We start from the raw sequence: 11,416 nt of genomic DNA on the forward strand, positions 1-11,416 counted from the left end.
TGTGTTACATTAGATTCACAAGTAGGAGTGAGAAAAACATCACGGGGTGGTGCGCATTGTATGGGTGTGTGTTACATTAGATTGACTAGTAGGAGTGACAAAAACATCACGGGGTGGTGCGCATTGTATGGGTGTGTGTTACGTTAGATTCACTAGTAGGAGTGAGAAAAACATCACGGGGTGGTGCGCATTGTATGGGTGTGTGTTACATTACATTCACTAGTAGGAGTGAGAAAAACATCACGGGGTGGTGCGCATTGTATGGGTGTGTGTTACATTACATTCACTAGTAGGAGTGAGAAAAACATCACGGGGTGGTGCGCATTGTATGGGTGTTTGTTACATTAGATTCACTAGTAGGAGTGAGAAAAACATCACGGGGTGCTGCGCATTGTATGGGTATTTGTTACATTACATTCACTAGTAGGAGTGAGAAAAACATCACGGGGTGGTGCGCATTGTATGGTTGTGTGTTACATTACATTCACTAGTAGGAGTGAGAAAATCATCACGGGATGGTGTGCATTTAATGGGTGTGTGTTACATTACATTCACTAGTAGGAGTGAGAAAAACATCACGGGGTGGTGCGCATTGTATGGGTGTGTGTTACATTACATTCACTAGTAGGAGTGAGAAAAACATCACGGGGTGGTGCGCATTGTATGGGTGTGTGTTACATTACATTCACTAGTAGGAGTGAGAAAAACATCACGGGGTGGTGCGCATTGTATGGGTGTGTGTTACATTCACTAGTAGGAATGAGAAAAACATCACGGGGTGGTGCGCATTGTATGGGTGTGTGTTACATTTCATTCACTAGTAGGAGTGAGAAAAACATCACGGGGTGGTGCGCATTGTATGGGTGTGTGTTACATTACATTCACTAGTAGTAGTGAGAAAAACATCATGGGGTGGTGCGCATTGTATGGGTGTGTGTTACATTACATTCACTAGTAGGAGTGAGAAAAACATCACGGGGTGGTGCGCATTGTATGGGTGTGTGTTACATTAGATTCACTAGTAGGAGTGAGAAAAACATCACGGGGTGGTGCGCATTGTATGGGTGTGTGTTACATTAGATTGACTAGTAGGAGTGACAAAAACATCACGGGGTGGTGCGCACTGTATGGGTGTGTGTTACGTTAGATTCACTAGTAGGAGTGAGAAAAACATCACGGGGTGGTGCGCATTGTATGGGTGTGTGTTACATTACATTCACTAGTAGGAGTGAGAAAAACATCACGGGGTGGTGCGCATTGTATGGGTGTGTGTTACATTACATTCACTAGTAGGAGTGAGAAAAACATCACGGGGTGGTGCGCATTGTATGGGTGTTTGTTACATTAGATTCACTAGTAGGAGTGAGAAAATCATCACGGGGTGGTGCGCATTGTATGGGTGTGTGTTACATTACATTCACTAGTAGGAGTGAGAAAAACATCACGGGGTGGTGCGCATTGTATGGGTGTGTGTTACATTACATTCACTAGTAGGAGTGAGAAAAACATCACGGGGTGGTGCGCATTCTATGGGTGTGTGTTACATTAGATTCACTAGTAGGAGTGAGAAAAACATCACGGGGTGGTGCGCATTGTATGGGTGTGTGTTACATTACATTCACTAGTAGGAGTGAGAAAAACATCACGGGGTGGTGCGCATTGTATGGGTGTGTGTTACATTACATTCACTAGTAGGAGTGAGAAAAACATCACGGGGTGGTGCGCATTGTATGGGTGTGTGTTACATTACATTCACTAGTAGGAGTGAGAAAAACATCACCTTGTGGTGCGCATTGTATCGGTGTGTTTTACATTACATTCACTAGTAGGAGTGAGAAAAACATCACGGGGTGGTGCGCATTGTATGGGTGTGTGTTACATTACATTCACTAGTAGGAGTGAGAAAAACATCACGGGGCGGTGCGCATTGTATGGGTGTGTGTTACATTACATTCACTAGTAGGAGTGAGAAAAACATCACGGGGTGGTGCGCATTGTATGGGTGTGTGTTACATTACATTCACTAGTAGGAGTGAGAAAAACATCACGGGGTGGTGCGCATTGTAAGGGTGTGTGTTACATTACATTCACTAGTAGGGGTGAGAAAAACATCACGGGGTGGTGCGCATTGTATGGGTGTGTGTTACATTAGATTCACTGGTAGGAGTGAGAAAAACATCACGGGGTGGTGCGCATTGCATTGGTGTGTGTTACATTAGATTCACTGGTAGGAGTGAGAAAAACAACACGGGGTGGTGCGCATTGTATGGGTGTGTGTTACATTACATTCACTGGTAGGAGTGAGAAAAACATCACGGGGTGGTGCGCATTGTATGGGTGTTTGTTACATTAGATTCACTAGTAGGAGTGAGAAAATCATCACGGGGTGGTGCGCATTGTATGGGTGTGTGTTACATTACATTCACCAATAGGAGTGAGAAAAACATCACGGGGTGCTGCGCATTGTATGGCTGTGTGTTACATTACATTCACTAGTAGGAGTGAGAAAAACATCACGGGGTGGTGCGCATTGTATGGGTGTGTGTTACATTACATTCACTAGTAGGAGTGAGAAAAACATCACGGGGTGGTGCGCATTGTATGGGTGTGTGTTACATTACATTCACTAGTAGGAGTGAGAAAAACATCACGGGGTGGTGCGCATTGTATGGGTGTGTGTTACATTACATTCACTAGTAGGAGTGAGAAAAACATCACGGGGTGGTGCGCATTGTATGGGTGTGTGTTACATTACATTCACTAGTAGGAGTGAGAAAAACTTCACGGGGTGGTGCGCATTGTATGGGTGTGTGTTACATTAGATTCACTAGTAGGAGTGACAAAAACATCACGGGGTGGTGCGCATTGTATGGGTGTGTGTTACATTAGATTCACTAGTAGGAGTGACAAAAACATCACGGGGTGGTGCGCATTGTATGGGTGTGTGTTACATTAGATTCACTAGTAGGAGTGAGAAAAACATCACGGGGTGGTGCGCATTGTATGGGTGTGTGTTCCATTACATTCACTAGTAGGAGTGAGAAAAACATCACGGGGTGGTGCGCATTGTATGGGTGTTTGTTACATTAGATTCACTAGTAGGAGTGAGAAAATCATCAAGGGGTGGTGCGCATTGTATGGGTGTGTGTTACATTACATTCAGTAGTAGGAGTGAGAAAAACATCACGGGGTGGTGCGCATTGTATGGGTGTGTGTTACATTAGATTCACTAGTAGGAGTGAGAAAAACATCACGGGGTGGTGCGCATTGTATGGGTGTCTGTTACATTACATTCACTAGTAGGAGTGAGAAAAACATCACGGGGTGGTGCGCATTGTATGGGCGTGTGTTACATTACATTCACTAGTAGGAGTGAGAAAAACATCACGGGGTGGTGCGCATCGTATGGGTGTGTGTTACATTACATTAACTAGTAGGAGTGAGAAAAACATCACGGGGTGGTGCGCATTGTATGGGTGTGTGTTACATTAGATTCACTAGTAGGAGTGAGAAAAACATCACGGGGTGCTGCGCATTGTATGGGTATTTGTTACATTACATTCACTAGTAGGAGTGAGAAAAACATCACGGGGTGGTGTGCATTGTATGGTTGTGTGTTACATTCACTAGTAGAAGTGAGAAAATCATCACGGGATGGTGTGCATTTTATGGGTGTGTGTTACATTACATTCACTAGTAGGAGTGAGAAAAACATCACGGGGTGGTGCGCATTGTATGGGTGTGTGTTACATTACATTCACTAGTAGGAGTGAGAAAAACATCATGGGGTGGTGCGCATTGTATGGGTGTGTGTTACATTACATTCACTAGTAGGAGTGAGAAAAACATCACGGGGTGGTGCGCATTGTATGGGTGTGTGTTACATTAGATTCACAAGTAGGAGTGAGAAAAACATCACGGGGTGGTGCGCATTGTATGGGTGTGTGTTACATTAGATTGACTAGTAGGAGTGACAAAAACATCACGGGGTGGTGCGCATTGTATGGGTGTGTGTTACGTTAGATTCACTAGTAGGAGTGAGAAAAACATCACGGGGTGGTGCGCATTGTATGGGTGTGTGTTACATTACATTCACTAGTAGGAGTGAGAAAAACATCACGGGGTGGTGCGCATTGTATGGGTGTGTGTTACATTACATTCACTAGTAGGAGTGAGAAAAACATCACGGGGTGGTGCGCATTGTATGGGTGTTTGTTACATTAGATTCACTAGTAGGAGTGAGAAAATCATCACGGGGTGGTGCGCATTGTATGGGTGTGTGTTACATTACATTCACTAGTAGGAGTGAGAAAAACATCACGGGGTTGTGCGCATTGTATGGGTGTGTGTTACATTACATTCACTAGTAGGAGTGAGAAAAACATCACGGGGTGGTGCGCATTCTATGGGTGTGTGTTACATTAGATTCACTAGTAGGAGTGAGAAAAACATCACGGGGTGGTGCGCATTGTATGGGTGTGTGTTACATTACATTCACTAGTAGGAGTGAGAAAAACATCACGGGGTGGTGCGCATTGTATGGGTGTGTGTTACATTACATTCACTAGTAGGAGTGAGAAAAACATCACGGGGTGGTGCGCATTGTATGGGTGTGTGTTACATTACATTCACTAGTAGGAGTGAGAAAAACATCACCTTGTGGTGCGCATTGTATGGGTGTGTGTTACATTACATTCACTAGTAGGAGTGAGAAAAACATCACGGGGTGGTGCGCATTGTATGGCTGTGTGTTACATTACATTCACTAGTAGGAGTGAGAAAAACATCACGGGGTGGTGCGCATTGTATGGGTGTGTGTTACATTACATTCACTAGTAGGAGTGAGAAAAACATCACGGGGTGGTGCGCATTGTATGGGTGTGTGTTACATTAGATTCACTAGTAGGAGTGAGAAAAACATCACGGGGTGGTGCGCATTGTATGGGCGTGTGTTACATTACATTCACTAGTAGGAGTGAGAAAAACATCACGGGGTGGTGCGCATCGTATGGGTGTGTGTTACATTACATTAACTAGTAGGAGTGAGAAAAACATCACGGGGTGGTGCGCATTGTATGGGTGTGTGTTACATTAGATTCACTAGTAGGAGTGAGAAAAACATCACGGGGTGCTGCGCATTGTATGGGTATTTGTTACATTACATTCACTAGTAGGAGTGAGAAAAACATCACGGGGTGGTGTGCATTGTATGGTTGTGTGTTACATTCACTAGTAGAAGTGAGAAAATCATCACGGGATGGTGTGCATTTTATGGGTGTGTGTTACATTACATTCACTAGTAGGAGTGAGAAAAACATCACGGGGTGGTGCGCATTGTATGGGTGTGTGTTACATTACATTCACTAGTAGGAGTGAGAAAAACATCATGGGGTGGTGCGCATTGTATGGGTGTGTGTTACATTACATTCACTAGTAGGAGTGAGAAAAACATCACGGGGTGGTGCGCATTGTATGGGTGTGTGTTACATTAGATTCACAAGTAGGAGTGAGAAAAACATCACGGGGTGGTGCGCATTGTATGGGTGTGTGTTACATTAGATTGACTAGTAGGAGTGACAAAAACATCACGGGGTGGTGCGCATTGTATGGGTGTGTGTTACGTTAGATTCACTAGTAGGAGTGAGAAAAACATCACGGGGTGGTGCGCATTGTATGGGTGTGTGTTACATTACATTCACTAGTAGGAGTGAGAAAAACATCACGGGGTGGTGCGCATTGTATGGGTGTGTGTTACATTACATTCACTAGTAGGAGTGAGAAAAACATCACGGGGTGGTGCGCATTGTATGGGTGTTTGTTACATTAGATTCACTAGTAGGAGTGAGAAAATCATCACGGGGTGGTGCGCATTGTATGGGTGTGTGTTACATTACATTCACTAGTAGGAGTGAGAAAAACATCACGGGGTTGTGCGCATTGTATGGGTGTGTGTTACATTACATTCACTAGTAGGAGTGAGAAAAACATCACGGGGTGGTGCGCATTCTATGGGTGTGTGTTACATTAGATTCACTAGTAGGAGTGAGAAAAACATCACGGGGTGGTGCGCATTGTATGGGTGTGTGTTACATTACATTCACTAGTAGGAGTGAGAAAAACATCACGGGGTGGTGCGCATTGTATGGGTGTGTGTTACATTACATTCACTCGTAGGAGTGAGAAAAACATCACGGGGTGGTGCGCATTGTATGGGTGTGTGTTACATTACATTCACTAGTAGGAGTGAGAAAAACATCACCTTGTGGTGCGCATTGTATGGGTGTGTGTTACATTACATTCACTAGTAGGAGTGAGAAAAACATCACGGGGTGGTGCGCATTGTATGGCTGTGTGTTACATTACATTCACTAGTAGGAGTGAGAAAAACATCACGGGGTGGTGCGCATTGTATGGGTGTGTGTTACATTACATTCACTAGTAGGAGTGAGAAAAACATCACGGGGTGGTGCGCATTGTATGGGTGTGTGTTACATTAGATTCACTAGTAGGAGTGAGAAAAACATCACGGGGTGGTGCGCATTGTATGGGCGTGTGTTACATTACATTCACTAGTAGGAGTGAGAAAAACATCACGGGGTGGTGCGCATCGTATGGGTGTGTGTTACATTACATTAACTAGTAGGAGTGAGAAAAACATCACGGGGTGGTGCGCATTGTATGGGTGTGTGTTACATTAGATTCACTAGTAGGAGTGAGAAAAACATCACGGGGTGCTGCGCATTGTATGGGTATTTGTTACATTACATTCACTAGTAGGAGTGAGAAAAACATCACGGGGTGGTGTGCATTGTATGGTTGTGTGTTACATTCACTAGTAGAAGTGAGAAAATCATCACGGGATGGTGTGCATTTTATGGGTGTGTGTTACATTACATTCACTAGTAGGAGTGAGAAAAACATCACGGGGTGGTGCGCATTGTATGGGTGTGTGTTACATTACATTCACTAGTAGGAGTGAGAAAAACATCATGGGGTGGTGCGCATTGTATGGGTGTGTGTTACATTACATTCACTAGTAGGAGTGAGAAAAACATCACGGGGTGGTGCGCATTGTATGGGTGTGTGTTACATTAGATTCACAAGTAGGAGTGAGAAAAACATCACGGGGTGGTGCGCATTGTATGGGTGTGTGTTACATTAGATTGACTAGTAGGAGTGACAAAAACATCACGGGGTGGTGCGCATTGTATGGGTGTGTGTTACGTTAGATTCACTAGTAGGAGTGAGAAAAACATCACGGGGTGGTGCGCATTGTATGGGTGTGTGTTACATTACATTCACTAGTAGGAGTGAGAAAAACATCACGGGGTGGTGCGCATTGTATGGGTGTGTGTTACATTACATTCACTAGTAGGAGTGAGAAAAACATCACGGGGTGGTGCGCATTGTATGGGTGTTTGTTACATTAGATTCACTAGTAGGAGTGAGAAAATCATCACGGGGTGGTGCGCATTGTATGGGTGTGTGTTACATTACATTCACTAGTAGGAGTGAGAAAAACATCACGGGGTTGTGCGCATTGTATGGGTGTGTGTTACATTACATTCACTAGTAGGAGTGAGAAAAACATCACGGGGTGGTGCGCATTCTATGGGTGTGTGTTACATTAGATTCACTAGTAGGAGTGAGAAAAACATCACGGGGTGGTGCGCATTGTATGGGTGTGTGTTACATTACATTCACTAGTAGGAGTGAGAAAAACATCACGGGGTGGTGCGCATTGTATGGGTGTGTGTTACATTACATTCACTAGTAGGAGTGAGAAAAACATCACGGGGTGGTGCGCATTGTATGGGTGTGTGTTACATTACATTCACTAGTAGGAGTGAGAAAAACATCACCTTGTGGTGCGCATTGTATGGGTGTGTGTTACATTACATTCACTAGTAGGAGTGAGAAAAACATCACGGGGTGGTGCGCATTGTATGGCTGTGTGTTACATTACATTCACTAGTAGGAGTGAGAAAAACATCACGGGGTGGTGCGCATTGTATGGGTGTGTGTTACATTACATTCACTAGTAGGAGTGAGAAAAACATCACGGGGTGGTGCGCATTGTATGGGTGTGTGTTACATTAGATTCACTAGTAGGAGTGAGAAAAACATCACGGGGTGGTGCGCATTGTATGGGTGTGTGTTACATTAGATTGACTAGTAGAAGTGACAAAAACATCACGGGGTAGTGCGCATTGTATGGGTGTGTGTTACATTAGATTCACTAGTAGGAGTGAGAAAAATATCACGGGGTGGTGCGCATTGTATGGATGTGTGTTACATTACATTCACTAGTAGGAATGAGAAAAACATCACGGGGTGGTGCGCATTGTATGGGTGTGTGTTACATTACATTCACTAGTAGGAGTGAGAAAATCATCACGGGGTGGTGCGCATTGTATGGGTGTGTGTTACATTACATTCACTAGTAGGAGTGAGAAAAACATCACGGGGTGGTGCGCATTGTATGGGTGTGTGTTACATTAGATTCACTAGTAGGAGTGAGAAAAACATCACGGGGTGGTGCGCATTGTATGGGTGTGTGTTACATTACATTCACTGGTAGGAGTGAGAAAATCATCACGGGGTGGTGCGCATTGTATGGGTGTGTGTTACATTACATTCACTAGTAGGAGTGACAAAAACATCACGGGGTGGTGCGCATTGTATGGGTGTGTGTTACATTACATTCACTAGTAGGAGTGAGAAAAACATCACGGGGTGGTGCGCCTTGTATGGGTGTGTGTTACATTACATTCACTAGTAGGAGTGAGAAAAACATCACGGGGTGGTGCGCATTGTATGGGTGTGTGTTACATTACATTCACTAGTAGGAGTGAGAAAAACATCACGGGGTGGTTCGCATTGTATGGGTGTGTGTTACATTACATTCACTAGTAGGAGTGAGAAAAACATCACGGGGTGGTGCGCATTGTATGGGTGTGTGTTACATTACATTCACTAGTAGGAGTGAGAAAAACATCACGGGGTGGTGCGCATTGTATGGGGGTGTGTTACATTACATTCACTAGTAGGGGTGAGAAAAACATCACGGGGTGGTGCGCATTGTATGGGTGTGTGTTACATTAGATTCACTGGTAGGAGTGAGAAAAACATCACGGGGTGGTGCGCATTGCATGGGTGTGTGTTACATTAGATTCACTGGTAGGAGTGAGAAAAACAACACGGGGTGGTGCGCATTGTATGGGTGTGTGTTACATTACATTCACTGGTAGGAGTGAGAAAAACATCACGGGGTGGTGCGCATTGTATGGGTGTTTGTTACATTAGATTCACTAGTAGGAGTGAGAAAATCATCACGGGGTGGTGCGCATTGTATGGGTGTGTGTTACATTACATTCACCAATAGGAGTGAGAAAAACATCACGGGGTGCTGCGCATTGTATGGCTGTGTGTTACATTACATTCACTAGTAGGAGTGAGAAAAACATCACGGGGTGGTGCGCATTGTATGGGTGTGTGTTACATTACATTCACTAGTAGGAGTGAGAAAAACTTCACGGGGTGGTGCGCATTGTATGGGTGTGTGTTACATTAGATTCACTAGTAGGAGTGACAAAAACATCACGGGGTGGTGCGCATTGTATGGGTGTGTGTTACATTAGATTCACTAGTAGGAGTGACAAAAACATCACGGGGTGGTGCGCATTGTATGGGTGTGTGTTACATTAGATTCACTAGTAGGAGTGAGAAAAACATCACGGGGTGGTGCGCATTGTATGGGTGTGTGTTACATTAGATTCACTAGTAGGAGTGAGAAAAACATCACGGGGTGGTGCGCATTGTATGGGTGTGTGTTACATTACATTCACTAGTAGGAGTGAGAAAAACATCACGGGGTGGTGCGCATTGTATGGGTGTGTGTTACATTACATTCACTAGTAGGAGTGAGAAAAACATCACGGGGTGGTGCGCATTGCATGGGTGTGTGTTACATTACATTCACTAGTAGGAGTGAGAAAAACATCACGGGGTGGTGCGCATTGTATGGGTGTGTGTTACATTACATTCACTGGTAGGAGTGAGAAAAACATGACGGGGTGGTGCGCATTGTATGGGTGTGTGTTACATTAGATTCACTGGTAGGAGTGACAAAAACATCACGGGGTGGTGCGCATTGTATGGGTGTGTGTTACATTAGATTCACTGGTAGGAGTGAGAAAAACATCACGGGGTGGTGCGCATTGTATGGGTGTGTGTTACATTACATTCACTGGTAGGAGTGAGAAAAACATCACGGGGTGGTGCGCATTGTATGGGTGTGTGTTACATTACATTCACTAGTAGGAGTGAGAAAAACATCACGGGGTGGTGCGCATTGTATGGGTGTGTGTTACATTACATTCACTAGTAGGAGTGAGAAAAACATCACGGGGTGGTGCGCATTGTATGGGTTTGTGTTACATTACATTCACTAGTAGGAGTGAGAAAAACATCACGGGGTGGTGCGCATTGTATGGGTGTGTGTTACATTACATTCACTAGTAGGAGTGAGAAAAACATCACGGGGTGGTGCGCATTGTATGGGTGTGTGTTACATTAGATTCACTAGTAGGAGTGAGAAAAACATCACGGGGTGGTGCGCATTGTATGGGTGTCTGTTACATTACATTCACTAGTAGGAGTGAGAAAAACATCACGGGGTGGTGCGCATTGTAGGGGTGTGTGTTACATTACATTCACTAGTAGGAGTGAGAAAAACATCACGGTGTGGTGCGCATTGTATGGGTGTGTGTTACATTACATTCACTAGTAGGAGTGAGAAAAACATCACGGGGTGGTGCGCATTGTATGGGTGTGTGTTACATTAGATTCACTAGTAGGAGTGAGAAAAACATCACGGGGTGCTGCGCATTGTATGGGTATTTGTTACATTACATTCACTAGTAGTAGTGAGAAAAACATCACGGGGTGGTGCGCATTGTATGGTTGTGTGTTACATTCACTACTAGAAGTGAGAAAATCATCACGGGATGGTGTGCATTTTATGGGTGTGTGTTACATTACATTCACTAGTAGGAGTGAGAAAAACATCACGGGGTGGTGCGCATTGTATGGGTGTGTGTTACATTACATTCACTAGTAGGAGTGAGAAAAACATCACGGGGTGGTGCGCATTGTATGGGTGTGTGTTACATTACATTCACTAGTAGGAGTGAGAAAAACATCACGGGGTGGTGCGCATTGTATGGGTGTGTGTTACATTCACTAGTAGGAATGAGAAAAACATCACGGGGTGGTGCGCATTGTATGGGTGTGTGTTACATTTCATTCACTAGTAGGAGTGAGAAAAACATCACGGCGTGGTGCGCATTGTATGGGTGTGTGTTACATTACATTCACTAGTAGGAGTGAGAAAAACATCATGGGGTGGTGCGCA

This window comes from Cavia porcellus, unplaced genomic scaffold, assembly GCF_034190915.1.
Source record: "Cavia porcellus strain 051 isolate PalLab524CR breed Dunkin Hartley unplaced genomic scaffold, mCavPor4.1 scaffold_58, whole genome shotgun sequence".
NCBI classification, from domain to species: Eukaryota; Metazoa; Chordata; class Mammalia; order Rodentia; family Caviidae; genus Cavia; species Cavia porcellus.